This window comes from Takifugu flavidus, chromosome 6, assembly GCF_003711565.1.
Source record: "Takifugu flavidus isolate HTHZ2018 chromosome 6, ASM371156v2, whole genome shotgun sequence".
Lineage (NCBI taxonomy): Eukaryota > Metazoa > Chordata > Actinopteri > Tetraodontiformes > Tetraodontidae > Takifugu > Takifugu flavidus.
The window spans coordinates 14,461,345-14,480,009 of record NC_079525.1 but is presented as its reverse complement, the minus strand read 5'-3'; positions in this window follow the sequence as shown (position 1 = coordinate 14,480,009).

The following is an 18,665-nucleotide window of genomic DNA, read 5'->3' as shown; positions in this document are numbered from 1 at the left end:
AACCGCTAACGCACGCATCTCCAGGCACCATCTTCATCTCCACTTATTCACACAATCAGACCCCACAATCACCGCTGAAGTGCACGGAGATGATGTCGCTGGAGTTGAGCTCGATTCCTTTGATTGCCAACACGCATCGACGCGTCCGCATGTGTGTACTCTCTGTGACTCCTCTGGCGCTTCTCCAAGGCTCTGTGTGTTTATCAGAGATTATCTGGAAGCGCTCTCTTGACCAGGAGAGGAGTGAGGTGCTGATTTTCATGTTGGATGTGTTTCTCTTTGCCGTGGCAGCCCAAAAGCCCATATAGAGCCCTATCACTTTTAATTGGTGCTCTTGCCTTTGAAATGCGCACAATGATTAGACCTAGAGCCTGGCACCTAAGCCCCCTTCTTATCAGTGCATGTGTTGATTTCCAGCCATGTTACAAACTGCACATGTGCTTTGGCACCTTGTAGTCGAGCTACGAAAATAATGGCCCGGAATGCTTTTGCTGCCAAAAGCGCACCGCTATTAAACATTAAAAGGACATAATTAATTATTATTTCTGTCATTTCGTGCGAACAGATGCGCAGGGAGCTGGTACCTGCTGCCCCTCTGTGCTGCCAGAGCCCGGGCAGATATAAGACCCTTCTTATCCTCCTCCTCACAAAAATTAAACCATCTGGTTCTGAAACATTCAGCATCGGCTTAAGGGCTACTCTGCTTGTCAGAAAGTTTTTCGGCGATCACCCTCTAGACCCAGTTTTTTTTCTTCCAAGAAATGCACGGCTCATTTCTGCAAGTTTAAAGAGTGTTTGAGGGTATGAATGAGGATAAAGTTGTGATGAAAAACGGAGCGTCGGGGATAAAGAAGTGATCTGGGAACATGAAAAGAGAGCGAGGGATTGAAAAGTGAAAACTGTAATGACTTTGCCTACTTCCAGACGTTCTCTGATAGAGAGACCCAAATGAAAGATTCATACTGGAGCTAATAAGATAGCGAGACTGTAGAGAACCGCATCAGATCGTGCAGAGCAATAAACCTTATCAACGCTGTGCAGTACACAATCCAAGGCCGGCACCGCGTGTAAACATGTTCCCTTTATGTCACGTGGGACTTTGCATTACCTAATTGCTAAAGTGATTCAGCAAAAGATATGTCATTCAAGACAAAGTTGGGTGAAACTCTGTCGCCCGTCAGAGGTTCGGCAGCCTTTCCACCCGTTTATTTTGAAAGGCTTATCTGAAAATGTACATGCTGATCACTCTTCCACAAATAAATGCTTGCCAAGCCCTAGAAGTTCTTAAAGTTCTGGAATTCAATCACACATCATAGTTCATTTCAAACAGTTTGCAGGGACGTCCAAAATGTGATGAAATGTGCAAACTTTGTGGAAGAATTCCTAAAGTGTAGGCTTGGATTACAAAAGAATAGCCACTGATTCCGTGGCTGAACGTCTAGACGGGTCTGAGACACTCGCATCTAAAAAAAGAAATCTCATTTGTCTTGAACGGTACAACATGAAAACATCGTTAGCTTGCTGAAAAAAAGCCATTTGTGTGTGCAAATACAAAACAGAAGTTTCATTCCCCATTTCGCAGCACACTGGAAAAAGTGACGGCGGAATGTCGAAACAAGTCAACGTAAGAGGGAGCGGGCCGGCAAAAATGGGATCGCATTGTCTAACGGACATTTTGGAATGCGTCTGAGGATCTACTGCTGATTTATACGGTGTGGAATGCCGATCATGGCGTACGTCTCAAAGGTCGGCTGTAGATTAAGTCTGAGAGCCCGCCGGTACACCTGTGCTGGGCCCAGTCAAGGAAGCTTGAGCAGACATTGCACACTAATGAAGCATCCCAACTGGATCCAGTGAACAACTCAATGCCTATTAACTAGCGCTAATTATTGTCCAACTGGTTCATCATTAGTGAGAGGGCTGCGGGGATGAAGGGTGAGAGGAGCTGTTCTGGGCATTAAAAAGAGCCCAGACGTGCTGCACACGCACCTGCAGTGGGTGAACATGTGACAACGTGGCTGCTAATTGCAGCTGAAGCCTGCTTGTGCGCGGCGCCGGCGAGGACGACACGGGCGCGACGTGGAATGAAGCTGTAAGTCGTTGGAGAAAAGAGGCGCCGAGCGAATACCAGGCGCATTAACGAGGGCCAGACAGGCTCTGCTTCTCAATAACGCTGCAACAAGCAGCGGAATGAGGGGAATAGCAAAAAGTACGGCGGGGTGGAGGTTGGGGGGGGCACACAGGGGAATTCTGTGCAGTCATTTGCAAACTAACACAAGAGCGGGACTGTTCTCCCCCCACACACACCTGCTCGCCCATAGATATGCTCACATTTCTCACGTTAACGTGAAGACAAATTACAATCTGTGCAAAAGGCGAAGACACGTGCACAAATTTGCCCCGTACACGCATTAACATTTTAGTGGGACTTAATGATGAAGGATATTTCACAGCAGACACACGTGCGGGAGTATCACAAGAGCTGGGTTCCTCTGTGCCGTGCGAATAAACGGAAACAAATGGCATCGGTAGGAGGACGGAAAGAAACAAATGAAGTTTTCTCTTTATCATCCCGGAATATAAATCATGCGTGTTTGCCTAATTGATTCCATTACGTCCCCACCTGCCTGCCGACTCTCTCGTGCGCATCCATACATTGTTTATCTTCATTCCGGGCTTGAAGGCAGTGGGAGGTTCATTGGATTTGCAGACTTCCACCCTTTTCCAAGCACACATTAAGATGTGGGGCGCCGTGATTAGCGGGCATTTGCTCAGATCCGCGTGTTTAGGAGCGTTAGCGACGCTTCCTTGTTTACGATGGCAAACAGGCCACATTATCCTCAAAGTTAATTCATGCAACATAGGATATTATTGGGCCGCAAACGAGTGAACTCTTAATTGAGAAATAAATTAGACTGTTGCCTTAGCAACACACAATTAAAAGCAGTAATGGTGAAATGAGACCCCGATCATTGCTGTTTTGTTTGTGTGTGTGTGTGTGTGCATTTACTTGTACCCTCCAGCTCATTATCAAAGAGCCTTGTTAGCATAGCTGCTGACGTGTTCCGTACATGACATGTTGTTTTGCCCCATTAGCTCATGTTCTGTCCGTTTTGCTCCTACAGGAGCTGCAGCCTCGTGACGCCCAGGCACGAGTCGGAACTAACAACGTTACACACACGGAGGCTAACCCACCACATCACCAGCCCGTGCCACTCCGCTTCAGCCCCCCGCCACCTCTACCCCCGCTGGCACGCATCTGTTTACACATTTAAGAGGGCCTCCAGTCTCAGTTGCTCATCCGGGTCGCTTCTCCGATCCTCCTGTTCCGTTTGCTCCTCTCCGGTCTCCTCGGCTCCTCGGCAGAAAGGTCATTAGCGGAGATGAATGGAGACACTGAGCTAACGCAATCTGGCCCACTTCAGAGGACAGTTTAATACGGACCCTCCCACCGTCGGGCTCTGCTGCCAGAGCGCCGCACTAAATCAACCTTTGACTTCACGATGAAAGCTGACACATCAAACCCGGGCACGCAGGGGAGCGCGCACGCGCAGAGGCGTGTGATGTGATGGATGTGACAATCGATCGACAGACGGGTGAGCGGTGAGAGGCAGAGGTGATAATTATGGTATTTATCCAGGTGAGGTGTCACAGGTGCCAATGCTGCATTATGAATAGATGAAGGGCTAAAATGTCTTTCCAATCTGTCCCGTCAGTTCCTCACCTGCACTTACATTTTAGCAGACTGCTGCAAACAGGAAAAGCACCTGGAATTCACTACAAATGCAGGGCTGACATCCAATCCAGGGAAAAATGAAGGTTTGGAAAAGGCAGCCACAAGACAATCAGGAGCCACGTCAGTGGGAGCTGCTGAAACGGGCCAGTCTGCAGTCCTAAACGGGCTGCCGAACACACACACAATGTGAAAATGGTAAAAAAAATTAAATAAAATAAAAAAGAGGGAAGTCTGAATTGCTGAGCTGATGAAATCTTGAATCGGGGCAGAAGGAGAAAACATTCCGCTGACAGAATAAAGGTCTGTCGGAGTGTGTGTGTGTGTGTGTGTGTGTGTGTGTGTGTGTGTGTGTGTGTGTGTGTGTGTGTGTGTGTGGGGGGGGTTCACAAAACTAATGTTTGATCATAACTTGATTTTATTCTCAACTTTGATATTTTTTTAAGGATTTTACAGCTTTAAACATGGCAGACTTCTGTTTTAAAAGCCCTTAATGGATTCTTCTTCTTCGTATTATTATTATTACTACAACAACAAAAACTACTACTACTACTACTACTACTACTACTACTACTACTACTACTACTACTACTACAATAATAATAATAATGATAATAATAATAGGTACAGTGGCAGCTCAGTCTGTAGGCGGACTGGGCTGAACTTTCTGTTCACGACTGTTTGGCTGTGGACAAAATTTGAAAGGTGTTCTTGTAGCAGGAGGAGGTGCCAGGACACCTTCAGAGGACTGCCTGGATACCCTTGAGCAAGGTGCCAGACCTCCAATAGGGCCCTGTGATGAACTGGTAACTCATTCATGGGTGTAGCCTGCCGTCACCCGCATGCAGCCGGGACAGGCTCCAGCACCCTCCCTGTCACCCCGAAGAGGCGAAAGCAGTAAAAATGATAACAAAAACGCAGATTTCATGTCACCCAAGGACGCAGCCGAACCACGACGTTCACGCTGCCGTTTAGAAAGAAAAAACAACCCCAAATCCTTTAGGATAAATGCAGCGACGGATCCACCTTTGCTAATTAGAATATTGAGGTTAAATTAGCTCCAACCGAAGGAACAAGTAGTGGTAATTGTCCAATTCTGAATAATTACTGCCACCTTGTTCTCTGTTAACAGATTCTTATAAGCCTACCTGCACAAATCAATTGTTTGGAGTCACTGAATGAATCAGTCATTTGTCTCCACTAATCCCCTTAATTCTCCCACCATCACTGAGCAGATCAATCAATCGAAGGCGCTGCTTCTAAGCTAACTTAATCCGAGGCTTTGGCCGGTTCTTATTACTATCATGATAATAACTCACCCTTTAATGTTACTTTGAATGATGCAAACTGTTTTGCAACAACACACCAGGATGCAAACAGGCAGGTTTGGGACTATTTGCTGAAATTTACCATGCAACACGGAGCTGCGCTGTGCACCAGGGGCAGAGGATTTACATTCCATAAGAAGGACAGACAGAGAATATTGATGTGTTATTTTAACAGAGAAATGGAGCTTTAAATGATATAACAAATTGAGAAGGTCATTGCTCAGGACTGGGAAAATGAAAGTCAGGTTTTTCGGAGCTGCATTAGGATGCAGACAGGAGGAAGCTTGTTACTGAGCCTCCCCCAGCACGCACAGGTGGGCAGGCCGCATGTGTACATTCAATTACCGGTCACCATTTCCATCCACTCCGGTGGCGCTCACCCAAACATGGCGTATTGCTCCTTTGGCGACCAACTCGGGATCTGACTTTTTTTTGCTGCCTTCTATTATTTTATTTTTTTTCTCGAATATTTATGAATCGCATCTTAAAAACCAAACTTGCAGCGCTGAGTTAATAGCCTCGCAGCCCCAGGCTTTGACTGCCTCAGACTTTTACCCCACAATTGATTGTGCGTCTGCTCTTTGCTTATTAAATTCTAAGTGAAGTCTGTCTGAAAAAGGAACCCCGGTGGTTTTCTTTTGTCTTCTTTCGCTGCAGTCTCAGGTTGCCGCGGCCCTGCAGCTTTGAATTTACCTGACAACTAACACGCCTGTCTGTCGTGGAATTAGCGTAGCGCACGATTTCTGCTATGTTGGGTGTATTCGGAATGGTTATAACTGTTGTGTTCAGTTCCCCTGAAGTGGCATTTGGATGTTGTTAGCAAGAGCTGAAGAGCTTACAAATGCAGTAAAATGGACATTTGTTGACACATGTAATGAAAAAGAACACACCAGGTTGCAAAGTGGTGCATAGGCAGTGTTTTTGGCCACATCCCCCCCAACGTTCATGCAATAGCTGTGACATCCTGGTGATTATATGCTCTCATTGTATGCAAATGTCTGAAGTCTCTGAACGATCCTATTAATATAACTGAGGAGGTAAAGAAGCAGGAGAAGAAAAGGCGACGGCGTACCTTTCGGAGATAAGCAGTTTTTCGTCATGCAGGCAATCGAACTGATTTGTGCTTGTGCAGCGTTTCTGGTGCTAAAGTCATTAATGCAGGCGAGGATAGGAAAGTTAACAAAACCTTTCAGAAAGGAGTTAAAAAAGTACAGTAGGGAGATGATTTAAAGAAAAAAAATCAGCTATAACCTGGTGAAAAAGGAAACGTGACCCCCGAGTTTAAATCCTGCCAGTTGACAAAGGAAAGGAAATAGACACACCGGTGAATCTATCGATCTGGTGCGCGGAGCTTTCGTCGCCTCGACATCAAGACCTTTTCGCTTCAATAGCTGTTGACCTTGCGTCTGACTGTTAAGCACTTTTACATTTTTTATTTTAATTTTTTCTACTATTTTGCTCCGCAGACAATCCAAAATATGCTCCGGAGCGAGCGAGCTGACAAGGATTCTGTGAGGAGAAGGTCAATAATGCACGGAGGTAATATTAGGTCTACGCAGCTTTCATCGCGTGAATGTGGCGCGCGCGCACGTTTGAAAGCAAGATGTGATTAGAATTTGATAAGAGGGTGCAGCAGAGGCCCGGCGACGGGAGAGAAGGAAGACTGCTCCTCAAATGGAGGACGAGAGAGCGAAGAAAGCGTGTTCGGGTCTCAATAGATGGATGGAGAGGCCAGAAGATTGGACTTTCTTTCCCGTTAAACTGGTGCTTAGAAGCGCCGAGGCAACGTGATGCAGAACAATTTGTTTAATTCCTCCTCTTTCTCCCCATTCCCAGCCTCCCTCACCTTTTCCTTCTCTTCCCTCGGTCTCTCTCTCTCTCTCTCTGTCTGCCCTCTTCTCATTTCTGTATCCTTGTCTCACTTTTTCCTCTGCAGCTGATAAGGGCTTTATCTAGCTGCCAGTCAAAACCGAAGCCCAGCAGACAGTGATAATGTCCCGACGTCTTCAGCAACTGCAATTAACTCGCGCTCTTCCCTCTCTCTGAAGGCTCCTCTCGGAAGGAAGGAGGCATTTCTGTCCGCTCCTCCTTCCCCTGTCCTTTCCTTTCATTCCGAGCCACCTTGTGAATACTTGATCGTAGTGCCGACACCCATCGAACACGGAAAGCTAACAGCGCGCGCAGGTGAGGCTGCCGCGGCTCTCAGAGTTTGCCTGGGAGGATCCCGAAAGTAGCTGCATTTTAATTTGTTACCAATACGAGTTGAACCCTGTGGCGCCGAGACTGACTGAATGAGGATAACCTGTCACAGCTGCTCTGCTGGTCTCCAGCATTATACGTCTAATGTGTCAGTGACAGCTAATAGCTCATTCACCACTTCAAATTAAAACAGAATCAGCTAATAGGAGGGAGGGAGGGAGGGAGGGAGGTGGGATCTAACAGGCTTTATGGGGAAATATTGGATGTGAAGTCAGAATTATGGGAAAGTAGTACCGTGTCAGATTCTATGAAGGTGACTGACCAGCGTGGTGAGAAACCCGCCCTCAGTGGACTTAATCCCATCCAAAAACTGTCCATCATATTAGCGCAGAAGGCGCTCCAGCTGAGCTGCTCGTTGATGGCAGTACAAAGAAGCACGGCGGAGTTCTCCTTCTTGGGAGTGGAAAGAACAAAGTTTTTGACACTTCAGGAGAAGCTGGAGTGCAGAGCCCCCCCCCCCCCCTCTACGGCAGCACACGTCACGCATGCTCTTCTACACACACCTTTTCTGGCAGACACCTTTAGCGTCCCGATGCCTTTTATCGCACGATGACTCCCGCAAATGTTAGTGCTTCTTCCCCCTTTTCTACCCTTTCCAATCAACAGTTTGTCTTAGGTCGTCCTACTTTACAGGGTTAGGGTTAGGGAGACCCCTCTTCCCTTCCTCCCGTCTCTCCTAAAGGTGTCTCACACCTGCCACCCCAGTGTGCTTCTGTTCCTCTCTCAGGGCCCTTTTCCTCTTTAGCGTAGCACTCTGGAAGATACAGTCAGGCCGGAAAGAGAGGGAATATCCTAAAGAGGAGCGTAAGGGGATGGGGCAAAGCAGAGGAGGAATGAGGAGGATGTTAGAAAGAGAAATAAGTGGAGAAAGCAGAGGGGTAATGTAATCCTCCTGTGGTAAGAGCGGTAATATATCACCTGCCACAGTTAATAAAATGTCAGGACGCCGTGGCTTTAGACGGAAGAGAAAGGTTAACCGGCGCTTCATATAAATGCACTCCGCCGAGCACAAGTGGAGGGGATTAAGACTCCACACGCACACGCGTGCATGTCGCGCGCGCACGCGCACGCCCGCACGTAGCAGCCGCATAAAGGTGCAAAAGGTAGACAAATGAGCTCGCAAAAGCAAGGCCAGACAACTGTAGCGGATGTATACGCAAGAATGTAGGCCACGGGGATGTGCACGCGGAAACGCGCACGTCGCGGCGTGTTCACACTCAGCTGCCGACTCCCCTTTGATGATAGTTGTAATCACACGCAGTGGAAAATCTCATTTTCATAAAGCGACCCCCCCACCCCCCGCGATGTCACTCTCTCTCCATCTCAGGTCTCCTCTTTTTCTCCTCCCTCCCTTTCTGTTGTCTCCCCCTGCTCCTCTCCTTCCATCTCAGGTCTCCTCTTTTTCTCCTCCCTCCCTTTCTGTTGTCTCCCTCTGCTCCTCTCCTTTATTCTCCCTCCTCTCATCTGCATGTCTCCATCTCTCTTCATTCTCCAGCTCTCCCTCTTGCCCTCACCTTCCACCTATCCCCTGTGATCTGCTCATCCCTCTCTCCCACTCCGTCTTTGGCCCGAAGCGTATTTTCCCTCCTACACGGCCTCGCCTCATCCCTCCATCTCTCTCCATTTATTTATACCAATGAGCAAAAGTCATCCTTTCATCTTCCTCCAGATGAGCAGACTCTGCATGTGGAAGAGGACTGGAGAAAAGAGGAGCAGAGGAACACGGCTTCTTTTACTTTATCATCTCAACTGCAGCTAGCGGTGGGAATACAACATTATATAAACTCTCCTTTGTAAGAGGAGATCATTTAACATGCTTTGGCTGGCTGCTAAAAGGGACTGTTTTAACCCTAGAAGCACATTAAAATATTGAAGGAATCAAAACGTTTGCAAAAAAAAAAGATTAAAAATCAAAAACTTTAGGAACATCACATTTACCTCAGGCTTACTGCCCTTGAATCCACCAACTACAAAATATATTTCATGAGCACGAGGAGCGGAACGCTCTCGGAGCAGTTACGGAAAGTTTTTTTTTTTTGTGTGTGTGAACCAGGCTTGTAAATTACAGTGTGATTAAATTGCAATTAGGAAGCACTTAGTACGGTAATCAGATCCGTATTAACAGATAGACGTGCAGGATTTCAGGGAATTAAAAGGAAATATTTATCGGTGTTGATGCACATAAGGCTGTTCAGTCGTGCTGCTATTTACCAAACAACAGGAAATGCTTGGGAGTTCATAGCAGCAAATATACTGCGAGAGAGGGCAGATTGGTTCTACAACAGGCCCGATGATGCCCCATTAGGGGAGCAAATGGTTTTAATTCCACCTCCTGTCTTGTGTGTTGAGTCTCATTGTCAAAGTATCTGCATTTTATCCAGTGTGGCACAAATAATCACTGTAACGACCTGGATCTGAACCGAGCGGGATCGCCACGGTAACAATGTCGTTATTAAGAGCAAAGCTAAAACTGTTGACGGCCATTTTGTGCTTTAAAGCGCACATAAATCGCAGTTGCAGGACTCCGTGTGTGTTCGGGTGCGCACTCAAATGGTAAGATTTACGTGCACGTCCTGGGATGGGCTACAGTCCACAGAAGAGGTGCACGTGGATAAAACATGAACAAGGACATTGACTTTTTAAATAATGTGGTTTAAACCTTAAAAGATCAAATATTGCTCGGATGCATGGAGTTTATTTCCAGTTCCAGTTTCATTGTTCATGGAATAGAGTTGTTTATCGTCATTGTAGCCACATTACACCTCCTGTCATGTGGAATTGAGCTACGCTGGGGTGTGAATAAGCTTACACCAATATAAAGAAGACGTTTTTCTCCTCCGCCGCTGACAGCTGACTGCAGGATGCGCTGACTCAGCGCTTCGGGCCGCGCTGCGTATCTCCAGGAGTACTGCTTAATCTTAAACTAAAATGCACCATGTGCAGGTTTGGTTTGCCATTAAAGCAATCGGCTCATCAGTATGTGGAGAATTTACGACTTTTGTGTCGCATTGTGCTGGTGGAACGTAAGTAATTCTCAAGGAAAGGTTAAAGGTTTTCTCCGACGGAAATGTCAGAAGGATAAACCTGAGTTTAAGGTCAGGACCTCATACTGAGAACAAGCGGACCGTGTTGCAGATTTGAGTCTTTGAGAAGTGCAAGAATGTTCGTTAATGCCGCGATTAATATGGATGAGGTGACACAGCAACTTTAACTAGACGACGACCAATTTTGAGCATGTGGAGGAAATGCTGCTGTGGAATATTGTCTTTCCCCCACCGGAATGTGCTCATAAACTCTCTACATTCTTTATAATTACCAAAAGATTGTCCCATTAGCCCTGTTATGAACAAATCAGAGCCAAAGCAATTGATTCAGACTCCTCATGAATCCAAAACGGAGACAAAACTGCACTACAGCACACTTTCTACCAAATGTCTGATTATAGAAACCATGCTGAGACCATGTGTTGGGCCTGGTACAACAACAGGCCTCCGAACCCAGAGGAATGTTTCTCACGCTGAAGCTTGGATTTGTTTTATCAGCTGGAGAGGTCAAGTTCTTACCCTCTGTGGCCATTCAGTTGCCCTCCAATCAAGGGCACTGTCTGTGGATACTAGCACTTAAGACTGAGCTAATTAACACTATATTCATGATGACAGTGATAACAATGATGATACTCACCCATCTAAAGATTCCTAAAGATCTAAAGATTCATTTTTAGATCAGAGGAGGGTTCTTGTAATATCGTCTTGGGTGCAATACACGTTTGGCCTCTGGGGGACAAAATGGCACATTTGTCTATTTAAACCCTTATATTTAAAAAAAACAAAAAACCTCATCATTAAGTCATATTGAAGCCCATAAAATATTTGGAATCATTTACTCACTGGCCTGTCCCCTTTCATTGGACTACTACTAGTTTAAGCAGTACATTGGATGACATTTGTATGTTTTTAGCATCAATCAACACATGTTTCCCTTTTCTGCTTCAAGCTTAAATGAGTCAGATCTGAAGCCACGCAGCTATTTTGACAGAAAGTGAACCTTCTGAACGCATCTTCCTCCCACTGTATTGAACATCCTTCATTCAAAGACAAAGCAAACTGTCTCCCACACGTGCCTCGTTGTGTCTCTCCAAGCGGATCTCCTGCTGTGGCGAGGAGCTCATTCCCGCTGTGTGTCAGGCAGTGTAACACTCCGGCACCTGATGGCTCTCTTCTCCAACTTAAAGCTCTGCCGAGACTGTTTTAGTAATCACACGGGCTCTGGCAATATTGGAATAACAAGCCGTGCTCAGAGATTTACAGCACGAAACACAGATGAATGGAGAAGGAGGTGGAACAACTTCAGGTTTTCATTAAAGAGGCTGCTATTAAATGATCTTCAAAGAGATGGGACCGCATCAGTTTCTCTTCCTCACTCTCACAGTTAAATCTCACCTGTCTGAACCAACATTTAACCTTTTTGTCATTAGTTTCCCACCTTATCTCAGCTTCCTTTTCTCTCAGTGTGCTGTTGGCTTTGGAATACATAGAAATGAACAAATAGGAAAAGAAGAGGCTCCCACCGGGATTTAAACACAACAGACAGCGAACGCAACACAGTAACAAGCAGTTAAAATGGAGGAATAATCAGTGGGAAAAACTGTGGCTTTGAATATCTGATCACTGGCAAACGTGATCGCCTCCGTAAAAGCAGGAGTGTTTTGTAGAGCAGTGCACGTGTTCCCAAATGGACACGGGCTCTTCTTTTGCTCTCAACAATCCAGTAATGGTTTCTTACAGTGTGGTTTGTAATGGTTTTATATGGTGGAAGTGCAGTTTTTAAGAACAAGCCTGGTAAAGATCCCATTACTTGTGTGTGAGATTTTGGAGTCTTTATATCTAGATGAACCTCCAAATTACAGTTTAGTGTTAGAGTTTTGTGGTCTAGAGTTTTCAGGATATCACCATTCAATTTGTCGAAGCTGCTGCTTCTCAAGCTGGGCTCAACCTTCGTTATACAGCAGCGTCCATCATTTGAGATGATCAAATATAAAAGACAGCCCCTGATCTTAACACCAATGTGCCCTGAGAGACCGCAGGCCCCATTTAGCATGAGCAATGTTACATTTAATGACACTACATTTAAAAAACCCACACAACACAAGTATGACATTCAATCTTCAGTCCCTGTTGACCATTGTTATCAAGGGTATCTCTCAAATATGTAGAAAAAGTTTCTATTTTCAGCACATTTCTTACCCACAGTATTACAAAACGGGGAGATTATTTAATTCATATAGAGCTCATAGCAAATTCCAAAGTGAGCAACACTAAGTTTTCAGCAATCTGTTGTTTTCTTGATTGCGTAAAGGACATATTAGCTCTCACGGTGTGTGACATGTCACCGCTGTTCATAAGGAAACCGGCTCCTTTTCACTCATACCATCTAACCATCGAGGCAACACAGATGAAATATAGAGTCAAACCGGAATAAAGGGACACCAACGATCCCGACGACAAGACCTTCGATCGTTTAAATAAAGCCTCGTCAGACTGAGAAAATCAATATTCTCCTATGCAGCCAGCACAAAAGTGTGTTTAAATTTAATATTCTGTCAAATGAGGTCGGAAAGGGAAAATTATTCATAACGCTGCATGAAAAAGAAAAAGGATTTCAAAATCTCCCTCAAATGTGTCAGTTTCCAAATAGATGGGGAAAGCTGAGGAGCCGTGCACGTCCCATTACAGACTGTACAGAAGTCTCTTGAATAGAACTTTCAATTAGTGGCTCTTTTTAAAACATCGTTTTTTACCCTCCCTCTGTTGAATTTCCTTTCCTATTTTCTTCACAGCTTGTCATCTATTCTCCAAATACCACCCCGGTATTTTTTAAAACTTCTTTTGATTTCTCCAACCTTTTTTCCCCACACAGACATAAAAGACCAACTTCTGTGTGTGATGGACACACACGGGCATGAAGCTGACGTGCTTAAAGTCCTTTTGCTTTCAGGCGTCAGTTAAAAATGAGACGCTAAGAACGAAATAGTTGTTTGCTTAAATTACTGTATGCTAAGAACGCTCGCTAGTTAGCTTCATCTGAATTCAAAAGCAATATTTTTTGTGGATCAACAAAGTATTGACAGGTGTTTACTTGGTAAATGTGGTGGTAAAGGCTCTAATTTCATGCTTTAACTCATTTAGTCCCAAACGATCTCAACTTTTTAGGGATTTGTGTTGCTTCAAATGCTGCCAGATTCAACCGGACTGTTGAAAGCAACTGACCGGTATCTCCTGTGGGATTGCACAGTAGAAACCTTTGGAGAGGGTCGCTTTGTGCACCTTGTCGGATTGGTTTCCCCCCCTACCCGACATGGCAGGGTACATAAGAGCCGACCCTCAGAGACCAATAAATGCTTGTTCACACCACCCACTACTGCCTAAGCTGGGTGAGATCAAAACTCTGAACCACTGGGCTGAAAATGTTCCTGCCAAAGATGAAGACCAGGAAAAGAGAGAAAGAGCACATCAGGAGCACCCTCGAAACATGTGGCTACCTGGAATTTCATTCAAATATAAAAAAAAACAAAGAGAAAAGACAAAGAAAAGAAGATCATCATCACCTGACTGCTGCTCTGCTGCTGTTTCTGAAAAACCTGCAGAAGCTCTTCAACAAGCATCACCTTCTTGTCCATGTGACAGGAAAAAAAAACAGCTGTTTACTGTACATTGCTGTGAGGAATGCAAAGAACTGTGCACGGGAGACACAAATCAGCAAATCTACCATGCACTGCTCAACCCAGGAGAGCCACACTCCTCTGGACAGGGATTGGCTGTTCACCTGCACCTCAAATCACATCGAATCATCTTTATTTATAGAACGTTACATTCAAAAGTGTCACTAGGTGCTTAACAAAATCCCAGCGCCTGACCCCCAACAGCAGCAAGGGCACCCCCCCCACTTTAACAGGAAGAAACCTTGAGCAGGACCAGGCTGGACTACAACAAGCTGTCAGTATAATAGCTGAGCAGGTCAGTGGGGTCAGAGGTCGGCAGGTCAATGCTCAGCTATGAAGTCGACGATACCTTCAGATGGATACAGAGAAAGGCGGAGGAGGGGAAGAGAAGCACACCTGGGTGCCAACGTGCACTTTCTCCTGGGTCATGTAACCCTAGCGACAAAATTAGCACCGATGCTGTAGCTTCAAGTCCCACCAAGCTAGCCAGAACTGAAGTGACCTTTTAGACGAGAAGGAAAACGCATGTAAGGACAAAATCTTTGCACACGACGTGTCCATGTCATCATTAACTAAAAATACATAATATCCCAAATGGTTTGAACAATCTACAGCGGGCAAACTGCCAGTCGACCTTTCCAGCGAGGCAGAATTATAATAAGTTCAGTTGTAAAGGTGACCAGGGCGGCTAATAACGCCACCTACCACAGCCGCCGCCTCCACCCGCAAATGAGGGAAATGGAAAGTTAAAAGAGGGAAAAGTATGTCAAACGCCCCCGAGACAAAAGGAGGAGTGGTTGTTTCACCATTCTGCACCTTCTGAAGGATGGAGAGAAGATGAGAGACAAAGAAACAACTGAGGCAGAGAGACGGTGCTCAGAGGGGGTGTGAGAGGGTGCTGGACAGGGTGCTGGGCGTCTGGTCCTGGACCAGTACCAACAGGAAATGAGGCGAAAACTCGTCCTTGATATCCTCTTGCTTCTCTTCCCTTCGCAACACACACACAGACGCACACACACTCTACTTCTAAAGCCTCCCAGGACTTCAGATGTTATACACACAAAGTCTCAATATTAAAAATTGTCTAACCTTTCAGCATATTTTCGCAGCTTATTAATATGCCTCATTGCTAAGAGGCAAGAAGGGAAAATGTCTCATTTAAATTTAGAGCGGCGATGAGATGGATGTGAATTTCCATTAAAGGTACTTCTTTCTGTTCAGGACATGCCGTGCAAGTACACACTTGTACGCGATGCACATTGGCAGTGTAACACACAGGGTTGCGTGAATCAGTGATTAAAAGAACCACTGTGAATCTCAATCCGAGCACGTTCTCAGCCAGCCTGACATTTCAACTCCTCGCTGCTCTCTAATCTCGCATCTATCATGCCGTGTTAAGTGGCGAGTGGAATAGTTTATGTTCCTTTTTGCTCCAATCCTGACTTGCAGGACGGAGAAAAACTTCTTTTTTCCAAGTTTCTTCCAACTTCCCGTTGCTTTGACATCCGCCGTCTTCATCTAACCTACATGTTTTGCAACTTTTGCCCAGGAAGCAGCTGCCCCCATAAATGCCCCCTATATTATTCTGCTCCAGACATTTCTGTGTATGTAGACATTTGATGGGTTCCTATTTTTCGCCTCACACCAGACCTTGACAGTCCGCTCCAGGGTTAGCCAGAAAAACACCCTCACAATGTTACGTGAGCAACAAATATTTAAATGTTTAAGGCACAGGGCGCCTGTTCAAGCCAGTTTAGGAGCACGTCTATCGTAGTTACCAACACCTGCACATCCACACGATGTCCTGGGAAATTCAGCTTTTTGTCTTGTGTGTTTCCCTTTGTCTTGTGTAGGAACGTCCAGATCTTGCATCATATCCTATGGAATCATTGTGTATTTTCCTCACATTTTGAGCTTCGCCATCTGTTAAAACTCTTTCCCCCCCATTCGATGCCAGCTTTTGAATCCACCTCATTGTCATTGTGCTAGTTCATGCTCATCACACACTCGCAGGTGGAGACTCTCCATGTTCCTTTCTCCTTTCCAACGTGCGCTTGCTTCAAGACTTTCAGTTTGAAGTGCAGGTTTTTTACTGCCGAGGAACAACAGCTAGCTGCTTTAATTTAAGGACCCGTAGCAATGTTTGATTCATTTCATCTTGGAGCTAGAAATGATGGGATGAAGTACAAAGCAAACAAACCAATTACAGCTGTTTCATCCATGCATCACGCACTGTGGTTATAACTCTTAAAGGAGAAGCAGCACCACAGGCGTAACCTGGCTTTTAAGTATAGTAGCCCTAGAGCAGCGGGAATCATGAAAAATCCATGAATTCCAACATTGGGCCTTTTGTTTTATGCATCAATCAACACATCTGAAGGTCCGCCGACTGTAGGTTATTGTCTGATGCCTCTCTGAAAAAAACACAGGTGCTGGCTGTCGCCACGGGCGTCGCTTTTCTGTCTTTTCTCGATCGTTCCAACAGCATTTCCCTCACGACGTCTCTCTTCGTGCTCTGTTTATACGCTCGCGTCCCTGTTTTCCTGCTGCCTGCGCTCAGCCCGGCGTTCCGCACGCTGCCTGTTGTCTGTGACATCCAATTTATGTAAATGTCATCTTAATCAACAGATTCGCCTCCTTAAAACACGCATGTTATTAGTAATAATAACAAAGCAGTAGAATGAGTATTACATTGATTTACGCAGGACAGCAAAAAATTACCTTTAAAGCAACTTCTGTTGAAACTATTTTCCATGGAAATGACCACAGAACACATGAAACTCCTCCTGATTTCTCTCCCTCTTCATCCGTTAACCAAATGTTTGGGCTTTTTTTCTCAGGTTAGAATAAGGAAAGAGCCTGTTTTGATATTTGGGTCCTTCCGCTTTGCTCGTTGTTACTTCACAATTCTCAAGAGCGCCGTTGTGACGGCCCGAGTGGCTTCCCAAGAAACACACGGCACTTGACACTTAACTATGCAGTGAATTCAGATTTAGAGCACAATTCTGGGACTGATGCTTGGTTAAGCTCGGCCAACTTCTGCCTTCGTATTGCACAAAACACAAAGTTTGGACAACCAGAGAGCAGCCCACACCATCTGCTGCATCAGCATCCAAAAGGAACGGGATCTAATAGATTTAAAACAAAACAATAACCCTTTTCCACCCTGGAGCTGGATGAAGAGAACATCTCCATTAAGTGCAATGGAGACATTATTATGCAACTTGGAATTGAAGCTGCGTGCAGCCAGAATTAACCTTAAAGTGCTGCTTAGTAACAGGAACGTATACGACATAAGGAAAGAGTAAATGAACACGCACGCATGGCAGGTTTTTACGTTTCCATCGGGAGCACCTCAGACATGCTAAAAGGACAGATTAGTGACCGACACAACAGTGATCAGGACCAACTTTAATCCTGGGATGCAGAGGAATTTGCCTGGATTCCAAAGCACTTGTGTCGCCTCGTTGCGTCATCTTAGACGGACTTACAGTACGTCCCCACAAAATCTGAAGTCTGCAGTCGGCAACGGAAACATTGAGACACTGCAATGCATATTTTTGTTCAAATACAATGTTTAAAACAAGACAATCACATAAAATAGACATAATTTTAGTGTTGTTATCATCGTAAAAGCGATAGTGGAACGGAATGGAGCTGATTCCGCTGACTCACATTCAAACAACATAAACCAATAAATAGATCTTAAAGGCAATTGAATCCTCCCTAAAGGTGAGTGTTTAGTGGTTTTACTCAGAATGGAGCTGAATCAAATGTCTGGGACTCAGTCGTAGAAGTGGGATTAACGCTGCATCCCAAAAGGCATCGGCGCTGCTTCCTTATGCGCGTGGAAAAAAAGGGAAAACCGTTTCAAGCCCCAGGCTCTGACAACGTGACAGCTCGACAGGGTTTTCTCGGAAGTTGCACAGTCTTTCAATGTCTTCGCGGGGTCAGAGTCAGACAGTGACGGCCATTTTAGAGCACGGGAGGCTCTTAATTTAGATATGGTTCTTCTTCTTGCCTTGGAGTTTGATTGGTGGGACTATTTTGGAATCTTCATAGGACATCACAGGTCAGCTGTTGGAGTTTTAGTGGATTTGTCACCTGCGCAGTAAAGAATGTGTCTGACAAAAGCTGTCTTCCTTTAGGAAAAGAGTTTATTTCCAAGCCTGGGGAGGGAATAGGAATGAGAACAGAGGTCAGCTCAAAGGTGATAATCCAAGTCCAAGATGTACCGGATTGAAAGGATGTGTTTTAAATGGAAAATGAAGCTCAGGAAGGTTCCTTAGAACACGCTGCGAAGTAAACCAAAGCTAATAACGGACCCATCCCATGTGCTGCGCTCTGTGTACCGGTGCCAAAAATCTGTTCAATAATTATGAATCACCTCTTAAATCCCCGCTTCAATAAAAATTTCCGCGTTAGATTAGGCAGGGGTGAAGGAGGCTGAGGCGCTTCTGCAGAATTTCTGCAGTTTACCGGTTGAAATCGATGCATATCAGCACGACGCTGGAAAAAGTCAACATAATCCCGCCGATAATGTTATCATCAAGAAAACGGGGGTATTGATTTTCAAAGGCGTGGGCTGAACAATCGCAGCTGCAGAAAAACTGAAGGCACGAAGGCT